Source organism: Elephas maximus, chromosome 14 (genome assembly GCF_024166365.1).
Source record: "Elephas maximus indicus isolate mEleMax1 chromosome 14, mEleMax1 primary haplotype, whole genome shotgun sequence".
NCBI classification, from domain to species: Eukaryota; Metazoa; Chordata; class Mammalia; order Proboscidea; family Elephantidae; genus Elephas; species Elephas maximus.
The window spans coordinates 67,522,165-67,541,375 of NC_064832.1; the positions used below are offsets into that span (position 1 = coordinate 67,522,165).

At 39.6% G+C, this 19,211-nt stretch overlaps 1 non-coding gene across 1 annotated transcript; it reads right to left on the reverse strand.

Annotated features, from left to right (window-relative positions):
* Positions 1-2,001: 2,001 nt before the first annotated feature.
* Positions 2,002-2,105, reverse strand: LOC126058437 (U6 spliceosomal RNA). The gene has a single exon (XR_007513217.1). It is a non-coding gene; the product is annotated as a U6 spliceosomal RNA (small nuclear RNA).
* Between the last annotated feature and the right edge of the window lie 17,106 nt (positions 2,106-19,211).

Genomic DNA, 19,211 nt, shown 5'->3' on the forward strand with positions numbered 1-19,211 from the left:
ATCTTAACTTTAGGGAAGCCTAATCTGTAAAATGGGACTATCTGGAAAATATAGAATAAAGGGGCTCATATTTTTCACTTCCATGTTAACATGGAAACAAAGGTGAGTATATGATGAGTAGAGAAGAGATGGCAGGAAGTCTGTGGGTGAGGCAAATGGTTAAGCACTGAAGTAAGGCTTGGCAATCCGCTTCCAAAAGATCACAGTCTTGAAACTGTATGGAGTGCAGTTCTATTGAGCACACTTGGAGTCACCATGAGTGGGAATCAACCCGACAGCAACTAACAACAACAACAGAGATGGCAGGTTCATTTTCAAGCTTGTAAGAGTAATAACACCTGTATCTTTTTGCTCTAGGTTATTTACTGTCTCTGTAAAACCTGGCAGAGCAGCCACTTGTTCCGAAGAGCAGGCTTTTTCCCTATAAACATTGTACACGTTCTCCCCAGCAACCTGCATTTGGACACAGATCAAGAAACTATACTTGCACAGAAAATCGTCCATCCCCATCACACGTCTTGGCTGGTTTTATGCGGACTCCCAGATATTTCCCCTCCCGCCTCATCACAGCAGACTTCTCTCTGGTCTCTGAGCTCCACAGACTTCCCCACCTCATCCACCCCCTCCTTTGGCTTCCTCTTGGTGATGCTGATTGAACAAGGAGCAGTCAGCGTTGAGGGGTGCTTTTCCTCCTTTGCAATTATTGTTATTTTTAACTTGAGAAATCCACCTGGTTGGGCTGCTGCCTGTTTGCCAGACAGAGGCAGCTGCTCTCACGGTTCTGCCACAGCCCTGGGACAGCCTACTGGGAAATATGCTCACAAACAGGAGTTTGGCGTGGGGTCAGTTTGGACCTCGGACTTCCCGATAGCTCTTCTTCACAGTGTGGTTTGCTGGCATCAAGAGCAGATGCTACACTAGCCCAAAGAAGATGCCACTGTTTTTACTCTGTCTTTTCAGTACACACACACACACACACACACACACACGAACACGAACAACATGCACACACTCTTATTTGCTTTCTACACCCACTCCTTGCAATAAAAAGCAAAGTCTTGTAAGGAAATTGGCTGGGTGCCACATGGCCATAGGCGCTACCGTAGGTGCTTTGGATAAAGCTCATGTAGGAACATATGGGCCTCATGAAAGAAACACCTGCTTGCTCAAACTGGAAACTAAGAAGTAAAAGTAGTCCTACTGCTAATTTGGGTCCCCTGGAAGGAAAGCTGGCTGTGGTTAAATGAAGGAGGCTGCCTGAGGCTCTTTTCTGCCCATATCCTCTTGGCTGAGGCATTTCCATTCTCTCGATTTGTTTTTTTTGGTATTTAAATATTTTTGATTTAAGAAATTATTTTTCATATGAAGAAACTGAGGCTACAGGACTTGCTCAAGCTCATGGAACTAGTTAGGGATAGAGCAGGTCTGCTGATGCCCAATTTTTGTTTCCACTGCACTTTTTTTTAAAATTGGTATCATTAATCCTTATTAAAAAAAAAAAAAAGTCAAAATTTAGATTTGCACCAACCAACCAGTCAATAAGCTCAGGATTTTCAATAGGACCCGTGCACCTGCTCTCAACTCTTGGGATGTATATATGTTTTTTAATTTTATCATGCTCTAGGTAAGAGTTTGGAAACTCTCGTGGCATAGTGGTTATGAGCTATGGCTGCTAACCAAAAGGTTGGCAGTTTGAATCCACCAGGTGTTCCTTGGAAACCCTATGGGGCAGTTCTACTCTGTCCTATAGCGTCGCTATGAGTCAGAATTGACTCAAGGGCAATAAAGGGCAATGGGTTAGGTAAAAGTTTACAGCCGACATTAATTTCTCATTCAAAAATTTATACACGTGCTGTTTTGTGACATTGATTGCAATCCTCACAATATGACGGCATGCTCCCCCTTTCCACCCCGAGTTTCCTGTGTCCATTCTTCCACTTCCTGTACCTTTCTGCCTTTTCGTCTTGCTTTTGGGCAGAAGTTGCCCATTGAGCCTTGTGTAAGAATGTGGAATGCCTCACAAATTCACATGTCATGCTTTCACAGAGGCGATGCTGATCCCTGTAGCTTTCCAATTTTAGTATATGTGCTGCCTAAGTGAGCACAACATTTGGAATATTTTGAAAGGAAATTAGTAACAGAAGTTAGGTCATTACTTTCAAAAGTACAACTCCTAACACCCAAAAGTGGTTTGGTAGAAGCAAAATACGTAACACAATTTTTTTTTTAATTTACTCTCGGAATTGAAAATGATTTAAAAATATAGCATAACATGAAGACTATAAGTTGCTTTCAATAAAGTTAGAATCTAAGATAACAAGAGGAGATATTAAGTTATTTTTTGTCTATATATTCCTATATAACAAAGAAGCCTACATTCTTTCACTTATACTTGATAACAGGGAATCCAAGAAAATCCACTGCCACATGATTGGTCAAAATAGGGTTGTTAGAGGTTAATGAAACCAATTATGTGTCTACCAAGTGACTTACCAAATACATATGGAATAGAGTAGATATGTAATTTATATGTTAGTTGTGCACATCAGTCCTATGCCATCTCCCTGATCCGTTGTGGATTAAGTCGTTGTGTTCCACATGGTTTTTACTGGCTGGTTTTTGGAAGCAGATCTACAAGACTCTCTTCCTAGCCTGTCTTAGTCTGGAAGCTCCACTGAAACCTGTTTAGCGTCATAGCAGCCCACAAGTCTTCACTGACAGGTGGGTGATGGCTGTCCACGAGGTGCAATGGCCAAGAATTGAGGTTGGGTCTCCCACATGGAAGGTGAGGATTCTACCTATGAACCACCAACGTGTGTGTGTGTGTGTGTATTTGTATTTGGAAACCCTGGTGGCATAGTGGTTAAGTGCTACAGCTGCTAACCCAAAGGTTGGCAGTTCAAACTCACCAGGTGCTCCTTGGAAACCCTATGGGGCAGCTCTACTCTGTCCTATAGTGTGGCTATGAGTCAAGATCAACTCGATGGCAATGGGTTATTTGTATATATGTGAGTGCATACATACACAGTATATGTACACATATGTGTGTATACACTTATACATAGTATAATTTTCACATAGTAAAATATGTAAAACCATATGAAACAAAAGTTTTGTTTTGTTTTTCCTGAGGAGCGGGATTATGGATATTCTCTTATCTTTTTGTTGTTGTGGTTTTTCAACCGTACTTTTTGACTTTCTAGACTTAGTATTTGTTACTTACGTAATAAAAATGACAATAAAGAGTGAGAGGAGGGAAACAGAACAAACATATTCCATGCTAATTTAGACCCGCTTTCTGGGTTACCCTGAGACGTCCATTGGCCATGAAGGAGAGCTGGCAGTGATGTTAGGAACCTGGTCTCTGAAGCCATGTTTCTAGTTCTTGTTAGAGATTCTCTTCATTTAGAGCAGAGTCTGAAAACTACTGCCCGTGGCCAAATCTGGCCTGTAACCTATTTTTGTAATGAAGTATTATTTACACAAACATAGCAACCTTAATTTGTTTACATATTATCTATGTCTTCTTTTGTTCTACAAAATAAAGATAAACACACAGAAATTGCATGTGGCCTGCAAAGCGTTAAAATGTACTCTCTGGCCCTTTATAGAAAAGGTTTTATCCCTGACCCAGAGCATTTCTCAGGGCAAAGTACTCCTAGTATATTTTTGTACTCGAGACAGAGTCTAAATCTTCCATTGTCAAAAAGCTGTGGTTTATGACATTGTCAAAACCTGAAATATATCATTAAGCCCTTTAGCCTCATAATTTTCAATAATATGGTTTCAAAGAAATTCAATTCATGTATGTCTGATTAAATCAAATTTAATTGAACAAACGGTACTTTGGAAGATTTGTTTAATGTTCAAAGAAAGCACCCATACCATTCCCAAATCCTGGAAGTTGTGCTTGTGCTAGAAAGAGTAAACTTCAGACCCTAAAAAAAAAAAGTGAGTTGTAATTAAACTCAGGATCAATGTGGTGAAATATGTAGGAGCACTTTTGCTCTCTTAAGAAGAAAGAATGATAGTTTAAGTGAGGATTGGACCTGATAAAGTTGGTTTAGGATTATATTTTAAAATTCTTGTGGCACCAGTTTTTGTTCTCTACACCGAGCTATGCCCCTCAATCAATTTTCTTCCCTACATTTTTTTTTACATTTTGTTTAGCTTGGGCATTAATATTAATAAAATAATATATGTCAAAATATTCACTTAAAATATATCTGTTCTCCTCAAGAAGCATAATAGCCCTTTAAATTCAGAGTAGACAACCAGAGGGAAGCAAGCACACATTTATTGATCACAAACCCAGACTCTGAGCATCTTAATCAAATTTGACAAACATGCATTTCACCAACCTGTATTAAATCTCTTGGATAGTCAAGTGAAAGACTAGCTCAGCATCCAACAAGCTCCCAAGTCTGGCTCATTTTTGGCTCTATAGCTCACCATTCTTTTACGGTAAGCACGAGACCACCCTGAAACTCCAGAACCTCTTGCTCTCCACTGCTCTTCTTTTCATGGTTTTCCTTGTGTCATAAGTATTTTCTTATCAAATCAGGGAAGTTTTTTTCCCTGTTGAGAGGAAGGTTTAGTGTTTGCACTAAATTGAGTGTTTGCAGTGTATTTAACTGTTAGCCATTGTATAACACCCCTGCCCAAAAAGCCCTCAATTAATCAACTGCAAAAATAAGAAGACTGTGAAATAAAATATAGGATTATTTCTATGGAATTTTTAAGGTAGTACCATGAATGGAGTTCTTATAGTTTAGAAGATTCGGAGTTCATATGAAATCATTAATAATACCAACAGATTAGCATTGACCTAAGCAGTTGACATGAATTATCTCATACATTCCTTCCAGTAATGTTATGAGGAAATTTCTATTATTATCTTCATTTTTCACAAGGCATAGCACGGTTAAATCAACTACTCAAGAGCATAAGAACTAGGTAAGTGTAGAGCAGAGACTTACAGCCAGCCCTGTCTGATGCATCGCCTACGTCTTACTGTCTCCCAGCTCTCCACCTTGCAAACCTCTATGTGCATTCCACAAAGAAGCGCCAGTTCATTAAGGGAAGATCTTCCAACTACCTGACAATGGAAGTAGCTCAATAGGTCTCAGACATGTGAATAAAATTTAGCTAAAAATTTTAGTTTTAGTTTAGTGAGCAGAGAAGGACGAACCACAGACAGCTGATCCCAATCATACCTGAGGGCACCGGGAGGATTCCTAGAAACAGCTAGGGGACGTTTTGGAGGGGAGGAATTCCCAGAAATCAGGCCATTGTGGTCTATGCTAGAGAAAAGAAAATAGAGGAACTGAAATTTATTTGGTAACCACAGACTGTCAAGACCCGGGATTTATGTTACATGAGGTAAAAGCAGGTTCAGAAATATCCTGGTTTTGAACAAATAGTTCTGGGACTGCAAAGGCAAGCCTAGGGCAGCCTCCCCATGACTTCTCCCAGGCCCAGGAATTGACCCATCCACACGTGGTCATTGTGTTCTGTGTTATACATGGAGACAAGTTAACTAATCAGATAAAAATGAAGATGTACTTTCAAATAAAGCCCCGTCCCTCTTCCCCCCTACCGCTACCCTCTATGGGGAAAAAAAACAAAATATCCTCCATAGAGACCTCCTATTATAATGTAAGTTTGCCCCCTTGATTCTATGCCCCTTATCCAGGACTCGTCCTCATAGAGAATCGTAAAAAACATTCAGTACACTCAATATATTGAGTATAAGAAATTATCACTGTGTGAGAAACCTGGCTACAAATGCCATGTAATATATGGTGATATCTTTCATTAATTTATTCAGTAAACATTTATATAGCACCTCTTTATACTAGGTGCTGTGATAGAAGATTGGAAGATTTTACATGGCAATTTGGGATCATAATGTAATTTACTGCTGCCTGTTGCTGTCGAGTTGAGTCCCATATGTGCAGAGTAGAACTACATATACTCCATAAAAGGGCTGTGACTTTTCCGATGAATGTTGCCAGGCCTTTCTTCCAAGACGCCTCTGGGTGGGTTTGAACCACCAACCTTCCCACTAGTAGTCAAGCACTTAATCATTTGCATCACCCAGGGACTCCTTCACAATATAACACAGACCATATAAAGACTGAAGGAAAAATCAACGTTACCAAATTCCTAAGGGAAACTGATTCTGAATTAGACACCGAATAACTCTCTAAGTGTTATGAACACATAAAAGGAGCTGGGCAGAGTAAATGTATGATATATAACTTTGTCTGTGGGTATTGTATTTTTATCCTAGGCTAAACTCAAATCAAGTTTTTTTCCCCTTTGTGTAAAGAAACTCAAAGTGGATATCATTTTTAAATATGGATCTGTAAACTAAACGAGAACACAGCTGGAGTAAATAATTTTTCTGTTGAACCTTTGTTTTCTATTACAACTTCACACAAGGATAGGGAAATGTAACTTAAATGCAAGGGATGCGTATTAAATGTAAAGATTTAACACACATGATTTAATTTTCCAGTGCTTTAGAGATCTCTGAGTAAAGAGTAATTAAATAACCCATTAGATAATCTCTTTCCAATGTGAGTTATTTTAAAAATTCTTTGGTGAGTGCCCTAGAAAGGTCAAATAATCATTTGTTTGTCTAAATATATGCATGTATGTATATACCTGATGTGCCTGGTACAAGCAAGGTAAAGTGTCATCTAACTGTAAAGATTTGGAGACTGAATTTGTTTGCTCAAAAGGGATCCTATTGATCAATATGGGCCTTGACCATGAGAGAAATGTGTATATACCAAAAACCTCAACCTCATTGCCAATGAGTAGATTCTGACTCATAGCAACCCTGTAAGACAGAGTACAACTGCTCCATAGGATTCCCCAGAAGTGGATGGTGGATTCAAACTGCCCAACTTTTGGTTAGCAGCTGAGCTCTTAACTACTGTGCCATCAGGGCTCCAACGTGTATATATGTCTTAGGCTGGGTTTTCTAGAGGATTGAAACCAGTAAAGCATATAAATAAATAAATATATATATAAAGAGAGAGATTTATATCAAGGAAACAGCTTACTTAGTTGTAGGGGCTAGAACATCCCAAGACTGTGGAGCAGGATAGAGGTTTCTCCTGATTCACGTAGCCACAGGGGCTGGAAAACCCAATATTGGCATTTCAGAGGGCAGGGCTCTTGCTCACAGGCTTTGATGATCAATGAATCCCAAGATTGGCAGGCAAGACCAAAAGGCCTCTCCTGAATCAAGTAGCTGCAGGGGCTGGTGAATCCAAGATCGGCAGGTCAGAGAGCAGGGCTCTTGCTCACAGGCAGTGAAGATAGAGGAATTCCAAGTTTGGCAGGTAAGCTGCTAGCTCAAGTCCCAAGAACTGGAGGTCAGGTGAGCAGAAGCCAGCTGTAAGATCCAGGGCGAGCAAAGCCAGACCCTCCGCTTATATTCAGATGTAGACCACACGCCCAAGGAAACTCTCTTTCAACCAGTTGGCTACTCACAGCAGATGTTATCGTGGGAGTGATCACATATAAACACTAAGAATCATGGCCCAGCCAAGTGGACACACAATCTTATCCATCACAATAAAGAACCTATATTGTCTAAGGGGGAAAAAAAATTGATTTTATTCTAGCAGTTGAATGATTATTATTTGGACCCCAAAATTCTGTTAGGAATGGAACCTAAAAATATGTGTTTGGCTACATGATAATGGTTGATCATTTCAGCTATTAAAAACAAATGAAATAAATATATAAAACCAAAATCTTCAGTATCAGCCCTGTGGAACATTTAATCCCACAGAAAGATGAGATTGTCTTCCATCTGGCTGTGCCATTGTGAACAAATTTCAACCCTCCCCCCCACCCGAGGATATTTCATAAACCCGTGAATGTCCATAGAATATAAACAATAGTTTTATGGTCGCTGATTCAGAGAAGCACCCTCACAAAACGGTAGTCCTATGGTTCTACCTGCTTATCGTAACTGTTCCTTTTCCCGAGCAAGAGAACCAATTTGTCTTTTCTTTTTTTTTTTTAATATTCTTATATTCCAGGCACAGTGCTAGGTACTGGGCATATGATGGGGGAAAACCACACCCTACCCTCAACAAATTTAAAATCAGCCTGCTGGAAGGGCTGCTTAAATTTCTCCTAAGATTGAAAAGAGGGCAAGCAGGAAATAGACAAACGTCCAACCCTTAAAGATCTTTTCTGGAATGTCCAGCAAAATCACAAGGTCCATCAAATTCCACATTATCAGCTTTGTCTAGCTGCCTTTTTAAAGTCTATCCTGCCTGTCCCCTAAGAAGCCATCTCTCTCTCTCCCCCTTTCTCTCTCTCTCTCTGACCCCCTGACTTTAAAGAAATAAGGCCCTATCTAATTGGCTTGAGAGCTCACCTCCCTTCTTGAAGAGAACTGCTCTTCTGGGCAGTTCTCTAGGCAATTGCTCTGTCCTTTTTGGTTCAAGACCCTCAAACTATCTTCACTTCACCAACCTGGTTCAATTTTTCAGTCTGATGCCCTCCAGCACCTGCCTTTCTTAACTCAGTCTATTGTATATATTTTTAAGCTCTTGTAAAAACCGTCTTCATCTTTTTCCATATATATGGAAAATAGATATATTCCCTACTCCTCTGATGAGTCTTCTTTGCCCCACAATAAATTAAGATGTACAAGTGTTACATTTAAATGATGTATGAAAGGTAAATTATGGTGCTCACGGCTTACCTATTACCTTCAGAGCTAATTTTAAGTTTTGCTGCCTAGCATTGTGCATATTCATTTTGTCTGGGGAGAATTTTTAAGAAAGGTTTCGGACATAAAGGAAAGACTAAAAGGGGAGATAGTTTCTGACATGAAAGACAAGCATCGGACACGGGAATGTAAGGGATTTAATACACATGATTTCATTTTCCATGAGCTTTAGAGATAAAAAAAACTATTACATCTCTTTATTTCAGATTCAGGGAAATGACACATTTTACCATAGAAAAAGGCAACAGGAGAACATTTTTTAAAGGCATAAAGATTACAAAAAAAATCAACTGACTAACAAATTAAGTTTTCTTTTATTTTTTTCAGAGAAAGGGATAAAGCAGAAAGATAGCTGCAGGTTATGACAGAACCAGTTGATAAAATATGCCTGGGAAGAGAAATCTGTGATTTAGGAAGAAGCTCATATTATAATAATTTCTTTTTATTATCTGACCTACCACCCCGCTTGGAGCATACTCTGTCTCTTGTGCCATCGGCAGGGGCTCCAGCAGAGTCTGCCTTGTATAAATATTAACTCATCTTCAGAGAAGCATGCAAGTACTAAATTCAAATCTCTTCTGCTTTTCCAGGCAGCAAATAGATTCTAACGATCTGCTTGATTCGCTGTCCCTACCTCCTTGTGACCTTCAGGGCTGAGATCACTGAAACCCTAGAGGTTCAGCCTTGATCAAATTCTGAATCCAGGACGGTTACCCAGGACTTATAAGGAACCCAAAACTAATAGCTAAATGTCTCCACTTCTGTTTAGATCTTACGCTGACCTTACTACCTAATAAAGAATTTGGGCTCACTATTTATTTTTTGTACTTTTTGTTTCACTCATAGATCCCACCCTCTGCCTCTTTGCCGTGTCCATTCCACAACTGGAATTCTGCTCGTGATGTCCCAGCCTCTCTGTGTGGTGTCTGCTACCTGGTGTCTGAACTTCCAGTGTCGTAAGACACCCTCCTGCCAGATCCCCATCCATTGCCTACTGCTGAATCCTGCCTTTCCCCTATGCTAACTTCTCCCAGACTTGCTCTACAAGTTTCTCCCTACCACATGCTCTGCCCCTGAAGTTCAGCCTGAGCTCTAGATACCAGCCTTCCCACACAGGGCTGCCATAACACTGACTAATGAACATAACCCCTCTTTCTAGGCTTATCTAATCATCCAGGCTGAACTTTTAATTGTCTCCAAAAAAATTGCTGCACAGACTCGCTTATGATTAGACACAGTTACAGACATGGAAAGACTCTTGCTCTTATTGTTAGCTGCTGTTGAGTTAGCCCTAATTCATGGCGACTCCGTGCACAACGGAACAAAACCCTGCCTGGTCTTGTGCCATCCATATGACCAGATGTAGACTAGACTATTGTGATCCATAAGAGTTTCATTGGCTGATTTTTGGAAGTAGATTACCAGGCCTTTCTTCCTAGTCTGTCTTACTCTGAAGCTCCACAGAAACCTGTTCAGCATCACAATACACATGGCTCCACAGAGGGTTGGTGGTGGCTACACATGGGGTGTGTTGGCTGGGTATTGAACCCACGTCTCCTGCATGGCAGGTGAGAATTCTACCACCGAACCACCACTACCTCACCTCTTGAAAGACTCTGCTGTTGTTGTTGTTAGGTGCCGTAGAGTTGATTCTGACTGATAACAAACCAGTGTGACAGAGAATTGCCCTCTCAGTTTTCCTAGGCTCTTAGGGATCATGTATTCCAACCCTCATAATTATGCAGGTAAACAATCTGAGGTCATATACCTTGTTTTATACTTTCTATACAAAGGAATACTCAAGGTATGCATCAGTAGGTATTTCGGGTCCTAAATACCTAATAGGCCACCCCCATCTTCACTTTAGACTGTAGGATTGGAACTAAAAGCACAGATTATACTTTCCAATATTAAGGGTTGCAGAAAAACTAATCAATCAATATTTACTGAGTTTCTATCATGTTCTCTATGCTGTGAGGGATCTAAAAGACATAAGAAAAAGTTCCTAAACCCATTGGGAACAAAAGGTATCAAGCACCTGAGAACATGTGCTAAATGTTGGGATTCACACCATGGGAGCTATCAGGGTCATCAGGGATTCAGGCTGAGATTTGAAGAATGTAAAACATTTGGATAGAAGAAAAGACAGAAGTAAAACAAGAGCAGAGATTCAGAGGCTGGGAAAAGTTAGGGGGAACCTAGCCCAGCTTGGAACTAGGCTGACTGGAGTAGAGCTTTGTGCTGTGTTAATGATCCTTGTCAGAATCTACTTATCAAAGCTCCTACTGCCATAATGGACTTAGGGGACAGGCCTATGGGTTAAAACGCAGAATAAGAGCTCATGAGAGTAACAAATCTTTTTTTTTTTTTTTACATCTTGTCTTTTAATTATGCTTTGGGTGAAGGTTTACAGAGCAAATTAGTTTTTCATGAAAAAATTAATACACATATTGTTTTATGACATTGATGGCCAACCCTATGATGTGTCAACAATTTCCCCTTCTCAATCTTGGCTTCCCCATTTCCATTGGTCCAGCTTTCCTGTCCCTCCTGTCTTGTCATCCTTGCCCCTGGGCTGGTGTGCCCATTTAGTCTCATATACATGGTTGAACTATGTGTATTATTGTTTGTTTTATAGGACTGTCTAATCTTTGGCTAAAGGGTGAAACTCAGGAGTGACTTCAGTACGGAGTTAAAAAGGTATCTAGGGCCATACTCTCAGGGTTTCTCCAGTCTCTGTCAGACCAATGAGTCTGGTCTTCTTTTGTAAGTTTGAATTTTATTTTACATTTTTCTCCAGCTCTGTCCAGGGCCCTCTATTTTGATCCTTGTCAGGGCAGTCAGTGGTGGTAGCCAGACACCATCTAGTTGTGCTAGACTTAGTCTGGTGGGGGCTGTAGTGGTCCATTAGCTCTTTGGACTAACCTTTCCCTTGTGTCTCTGGTTTTCTGCATTCTCCCTTGCTTCAGATGGGGTGGGACCAGTAAAGTATCTTAGATGGTGGCTGGCAAGCTTTTAAGGCCCCAGACGCTACTCACCAAAATAGGATGTAGAACATTTTCTTTATAAACTATGTTATGCCAATTGAGGTAGATGTCCCCCAAGAACATGGTTTCCAGCCCTCAGCTCAGTAACTTGGTCCCTCAAGGAAGAGTAACAAATCTTTATTGAGCTGCATCTCAACTGTCACATCAAACTCTATGTACTTCATTTTATTCAGTTGTAAAGTAGATGTAAGACAACCTGTGCTGCCTACAACTCATGCTTACACTGAGAAAGGTATGCACAATGTTGACAGAGGACTTCTCTTAAAGGACTATAAATCAGCATTCTAACAGGAATTGGTCAGTGTCTGTATTTTATCAACTTGACTCCATTGCAGGTTCTCCACACAGCAGGTTTAAGTTTTTTTTTTAGGGAGGTAATTATTGAGTGCTTACTGTTTGCTCCATTCTGATTAAGGATACCCACATATGAGACAGATCAGATCTATTATGGTACTGAGTTAATTCTACTGCCCTGAACTTGGTCTCTGAAGTGTGCAGGTAATTCCTGGACCCCTGATTGCTCACAGAGCCAAAAATAATTCTAGGCCCAAGGTCTATTTATTCTTTAGGTTTGAATCTGTGTCTTGGATTTTTCCTGAACCCAAACGCCCTGTCTTGAACACTGGGCTTGATGTAATGGACCATAACCTGTTCCTTCACCTTGCCAAATCTTTGTCTCCTAAAACAGGGCGTTGTATTGTCTGATCCACACTCAGACTAAGACCCTAAAAACTATGGCCTGGGGGCTTATGGGACATTCTCTTCTTATAAATTTAGACTGTTATGCTGTGAGGGGCAAGTCCTTTAAGGGGTTGTTTCTGTCAAACCCAAGATGTGCCATTTTGGTTCCTGCCCTTCCCCTAACTTGAACCTGAGGCCCTTGAATGCTTTACAGCCACACCTACCTTATGTCCAACACAGGCTTATGTTGTGCCCCAGTATCAGTCTCTATCCAGTTGAAAATTTGAGGACCCATGCATACGTGAAATTCTTTTCCTAATGTAAAGCACTCAGAAAAGCATCATACCTGTTGCTCCTTGTTATGAATTGATTGTATCTTCTAAAAAGTTATGTCGAAGTCCTAACCCCAAAACCTACAAATATGACACTCTTTAGAAATAGAGCCTTCCTTTGGTTAAGTTAATGAGGTCATACCAGAGTAGGGTGTGTCCTAAACCTAATCACTCTGAGAGGTGTCTTATAAAAAGACCAGTGCAGCAACAGAGACACATACAGGGTGAAGACAGATGACTCATGTACAAGCAAAAGAACACCAAGGATTGCTGGCAGTCACCAGAAACTAGGAAATGTCCACAGAAGGAACTGACAAGGCCAAGACCCTGATTTGAACTTAGCCTCTAGACTGTGGGAAAATAAACCTCTATTCTTTAAAGTCTGCTCTGTTCTTTAAATACTTGTGGTATATTTTGTTATAGCAGCGCCGGGTAACTAAGACACTCCTTTAGCTTGCAATTCCTACATGCTTCTACGCTTTTCTCCTTGATTTTTTTCAGAAGGATTCTGCTTTCAGTACAGCACTGTATCCCATTGAAATTCAACCCTTAGATCGGAATCCTTAAGGCTTGAACATAGAAGCACTCAAATAATCTCAGGTGCTTACAGCCCAGCAGGACAATTTCAGCTCCAGCTCCGTAATGCATTCGGACACCACATTTGTTACACATTAAACATTAAACATGTCTATCTCTCTGATAGATTTCACACACAAAGCCAAAAGATTCAAATCAGATTCCAGTGCTCTGGCTTTTCAGTGAACAGCACTTGAAGTGAAATTACTTTGTTTTGACCTAAAACACAGGCTGATACTCAACATATCCTTTCTGGAGCCAGAGTTAATGTTTGGTAATGTTCTCATTTCCCTTTTAAAGATGTTTCTTGTTGTTGATAAATCTGGGTCCTCAAGCCAGACATTTGCTGTGTTGCCAGACAGCCTCAGCCCACCACAGAACAGGTGGGAAAGTATGTGTTGATTGTGGGGAAGACATCCAGGCTGAATTTTAAAGCCTGATGTTGTGATTTCATCTGATCATAGTAGAATTTTCAATTAATGGGCAAAGTGCTCAGAGAATACTCTAGTTATTGTCTTATTTTCCTATCTCTTGGAATCTCCTCCCTATGGACCCATGAAATTAAATATAACTTCAAAGAGAAACATTGCGAGTAAGATTTTAAAAAATTGTTATATATAAATTGGTATAGTTTTATGTGCTTAAACTTTTGTAAGTGTGATTTCTAGTTTAGTTGATTTTTCAATCTGCCTTATTTGATTTGGATGATAGAGAAAAGACAACCATTTACTGTACAAGAAGAACAAATATTAACAGCTGCCCGGCTGGACTTCTTCACAGAAGTACAAATTCACGCACATACACAAAAGGAAAATTTCAAGGTTTGACATAATTATTAGATTCATTATGATGTATTTCAGACATACTGAATTACATTTCACTTTCGCATGGCTATAATTCCTACTAAAGATACTGCTGTTTGAATTTGAATGAACCATTCATCTTAAATGTAACACTAAAGCTATCTTGAAAGCTTTGAATATTATGTTAGCCTTAGGGCATTTACCTGAGAAAGGGAATTAGTTTGATTTAGATGGCTTAAGCCAAATCCAATTTTTGGATCTGTCTATACACATAAGATCACCCCTGATTTCTGAAGACTTGCTATGTTTGTACACTTATGATTGTACCACAGTGGAACTGATATAAAGTAATAGAAGGGAAAAAAATACTTCTCACATATGTAACTGATCTTAGTATTTATTGTAGACTTGAAACTGCACAATTCTCTTGGTAACTTTAAATTCCATTGCCAGTTTGATTTCACTTTTTTACAATATACCTAAAAGTGGGGCATGATATGTGTTAGCTTACTCACTGGAATAGATTCTTGAACACTTTAGATCCCAGGATTCTCCCTCAGATGAATCTATTTGTCTAATACTCTATGATGTTACCTGAAAGTTATTACACTAGCTATATATGATAATACCACCTTAAAGCCCCAAGACATTTTCAGGATTCTGTGCACAAATCAGATTTTATTTATTTATTTATTTTTACAGCCTCAGGCATCAGATTTCAAAAGTAAAAGAAAATCCAAAATTCATGCAATTCTACTGTATAAAAATAACCCTGGAGGTGCAGTGGTTAAGAGCTTGGCTACTAACCAAAAGTCAACAGTTTGAATCCAGCAGCCACTCCTTGGAAACCCTGTGGAGCAGTTCTACTCTGTCCTCTAGGGTCACTATAGGTCAGAATTAACTCAATGGCAATGGGTTTTAGTTTATATAAGATAGTTTTATGTACCTCTGTCATTGCCCCTTCTGGCACCAGTTTTCCAGTGTCAGAGATCCCAAGGGAATCCAGGTGAACAAACCATGTACAATTTCTAATAATTCACCAATGTGACTATTCTTTTAAGGAGAACTACACTGAAAAGGAATTTCAGTTATGATCAAAACAAAAGCAGTAAAGGAGAAAAAGATGAAATCTCACTAGAAGAGTAGCCAAGAATCTTCAAGTAAATAGGGATTTCTTTGAGGGAATTCGGGAGTCCAGAGGCCAACTTAAAAGTGTTCAGATCATGGGATACAGTGAACAAAGGTGATTCTTTCCTTTGTTCATCCCCTTACAATATTATCCACATAAATCCAAGTTAAAAAATATACAAGATGGTCTACTGTTTTGATTCTGTACAAAGTTTTTCTTGACCAATGCAAAGAGTATCTAATCACGTGTGGGATAGAAAACCATTTGTTAAATGGTTTTTATTTGTCACCATTAGGCATTGTACATAGGTAATCTCATTTATTCCTCACACCAAATTTGTGAAGCAAATATTATTAACTCCATTTACAGTTGAAGAAACCAAAGCTTAGAAAGCTGCAGAGCCATCAGAATTTTTCTGACAATAAAATCCAGTTTTTGGTGTTTTTTGATTTTTTGTTTGTTTGTTTGTTTGTTGCTATGCCTTGCCACTTCCTGAGGCAGTTGGATTAAATTAAGTTTAGGGTTTGGAAGAGCAGTTCAATCAAAGGACAAAGGCCCTAGGAACATGTGGTAGATCCAGAGGAGGTGTGTCCCAGAACAGTTGGTTGGGTGAAAGACACCTAGTTTTAGTAGCACACATTTTTTTTTTTTTTTTTAGTAGAATTATGTGTTCTTTTTTCTATTCAGAGAAAAAGAGTTGGGAGTGTGTTCCTATTTTTTTCGGAACCAAAGTTGAGCTATCTATAGGGAATACAGGAGAAACAAGCCATTGTCCATACCTAGGATTTAATTCATCACTCACCAAAAGCTGAGATAGGTCTCCATACTTTCTTGCAGTGAGATGTAATATTTCAGCAGCTGTACAAAAGTTCCTCCTCCTCTCCTAGTAGAGAGTAAGATCTGAATAAGAGCCCCTCATCACTTTAGGTCAGGAATCTCCTTAGATGGCCTTATATAACTTTGTCTTTTGTACAACTCCAAAGCATGCCATTTGCATTGTAGCCTATGTGAATGGTGGCCCCTGAGTTGAACAGTGTAGTTTGCATAGCCAGAAATGGTGACCTGGTATGACTCAAGGACCAAAACTTATTCCAGTATTTGAGGGCTAAGCCATTTGACTCTCTGGACACAGAACACCCTCAAATGTTGAACACACCAGGATGTTAACAGAAGGAAAAAAAAAAAAATTCAAATAGAAACTACTGCAAAGAAACAGCTTCCAGTCATTGTTGGCTCTTTTACTTGTCCTTTATCTTGTATCATTCCTACACCTGAAAAGGAACTACTCAATCTTTGTCAGTCTCATTAGAATCCACACATCACCCCAACTTACTCAAGTTGACTATTGACTAGTATCTTCTTAACAGAGAAAATGGAAGTGAGCAGGTAAAAACTCCTGAAGTTTTCAACTCTCCCATTTTCAGTTGTCTGTGTTGTTGTTGTGTGCTGTCGAGTCAATTCTGACTCATAGAGATCCTATATAACAAAGTAGAACTGCCCTATAGGGTTTCCTAGGCTGTAATCTTTACAGTAGCAGATGCCAGGTCTTTTCTCCAGAGGTCTTTAACCCTAAGGAAGAACCTCCTCATTGCCAAAGCTAAATCGTGCACCTGTGCTCTTAACCCAATCCCACTTCTCCCATTCTCAGGCCTCATTCGCCAGTTTTCTGTTTCTTTCCTTGTTCAAGTCCTCATTAATTCCCATATATGTATGTGGTAGTTTCCAAACTAATCTCCCAACTGCCAGGTTTTTCTCCTCCTATTCATTTTCCTGCTTTGCACTAGAATTATCTTTCTAAAAAGTGCTTTTGTTCATATCAACTCTTCAGTGCCTCACATATCATACAAGAGTCTTTGCAATTTGCTAACTTTGTTTTAGCTTTATCTCCCACACCATGCTTTATTATTGACTTGACATCATGGCCCTACCTGTGCAGAGAGGCATGAAACAGCAAGACATCAGCAGAAGGTTGTGTAGTTTTTTGTGCCAATTTGAGGGTAGGAACTATGTATTATTTCTTTTGAATTCTGTTGAGAGGACAGTCTGCCTCAGCCCTTGTGTCTCCTATGTGGGCCACCTAATCAGAAGCCTTGGGGCCAGAACAGTCTTTGATAGCGGAGGCTAGGAAGTGAGCTTTTCTCTATCTCTCAGTTTCTTCTCCTTATCAGGAAAGTCTCCCTCCCCGTTCTGGGTACACAGTGACTTTCTCTGTTCTGCTCATGAAGGATACTCTATAGTACCTGGTCAACCTCATTTCTACATCTGTTCCCAGTGGGCAAGGAATAAGAAGGGTGCACACATAACACCTGACCTTTGTCGACTTCAAGAAGTGACTCACTCTCCATGGGAGTCTGGTGCCTGCTAGCAAAGCTGACTTTGTTCTGTCTCTTCTCTATGTGAGTAAAGCATTGTTCCATGCACTGCCTATGTGTAATTTGTGCCTTTTGTTTGCAGCCTCGAACCCAGTGCTAGCACATCATCAAGCAGATTATATAGTCAACAAGTATTTATTGAATGTTTTATGCCATTCTTGAAATTTATCTCCCTACCTTTTTCTTTCAATCTCAATCACCAGAGTACTATTTCTAAGAATATTCCTGTCACTTCCTGACTCACAGAACTTCAATGGAGCTTCATTGCATATAGAAAAACTGCCAACCTCTTCATCCTGATATTGAAGGTGGTCATGACTTTTCCTTCATCTATACATCCAGTTCTTTACTTTTACTAGATTATCGCTGTTCCTCCTAATAGCCCACATAATGAATTATACTTTATTAGCTCCCTGAACACTCCAAACTATTTCATCTCTGCTGATAACAGATGTGATCTGTTATCACATCTAAGATTTCCATTTTCATCCCAGTTTCACTCCTAATCTTCCTTCAAGGCCCAGTTCCAATCCCACTTCATCCAAAAAGCCAACCAAAATTTCCCTCTGCAGAACTAAACTCCCAAACCCGTGTTGCCATAGTCTTCATCTGTACCTCAACAACCTGTATGATTTTGAAAGAGGATCTCAATCACCAGAAAAGACCTCACCCCAACCAACACATTCATTGCAGCTTTGTGAGACCCTGAGCAGAGGCCCCACTTACATCATGTCTGAATTTGTGACCTACAGAAACAGTGAGATAATAAATGTGTACTGATTTAAGCTGCTGAGTTTTTGATGATGTGTTATACAGCTTAGGATGCTAATACAAGGGTCCAGGGAATTAACATTTGTCAGGTTAGTCAGCGTTTACTACAATCAGGTACTTAATCCTGGTGCATACATTATCTCATTTAATTCTCACAACAACCCTCTGAAGTAGGTTTTATTATCTCCATTGAATGGTATAGGCAAATAGGTATTTCTCATTTTATAAATGAGGAAATAGACTGAGAGAGCCTAAGGGATGCTCAAAGTGACACATAGCGATGAAGAGATTAAAAAACAAAACAAGATTCCATGAGGACCTACAGACTGGGAAAAAAATTTTGGCTATGACATATCTGACAAGGGTATAATTTCTAAAATCTATAGAATATATTTTAACACTTCAGTAAAAAAAGACAAATAATCCAATTAAAAAATGGGCAAAGGATATGAACAGACACTTCAGTAAAGAAGACATTCATGCAGCTAACAGACACATAAGGGAATGCTTGTGATCATTACCCATTAGAAAAATGCAAATCATAACTAAAATGAGATACCATACTGCCCCAACATTACTGGCACTAATCAAAAAAACAGAAAATAAAAATGTTGGAGAGGTTTCAAGGAGCTTGGAACTCTTTTGCACTGTTGGTGGGAATGTAAAATGGCACAACCACTATGGAAAACAATATGGAGCCTCCTTAAAAAGCTAGAAATAGAAATACCATACC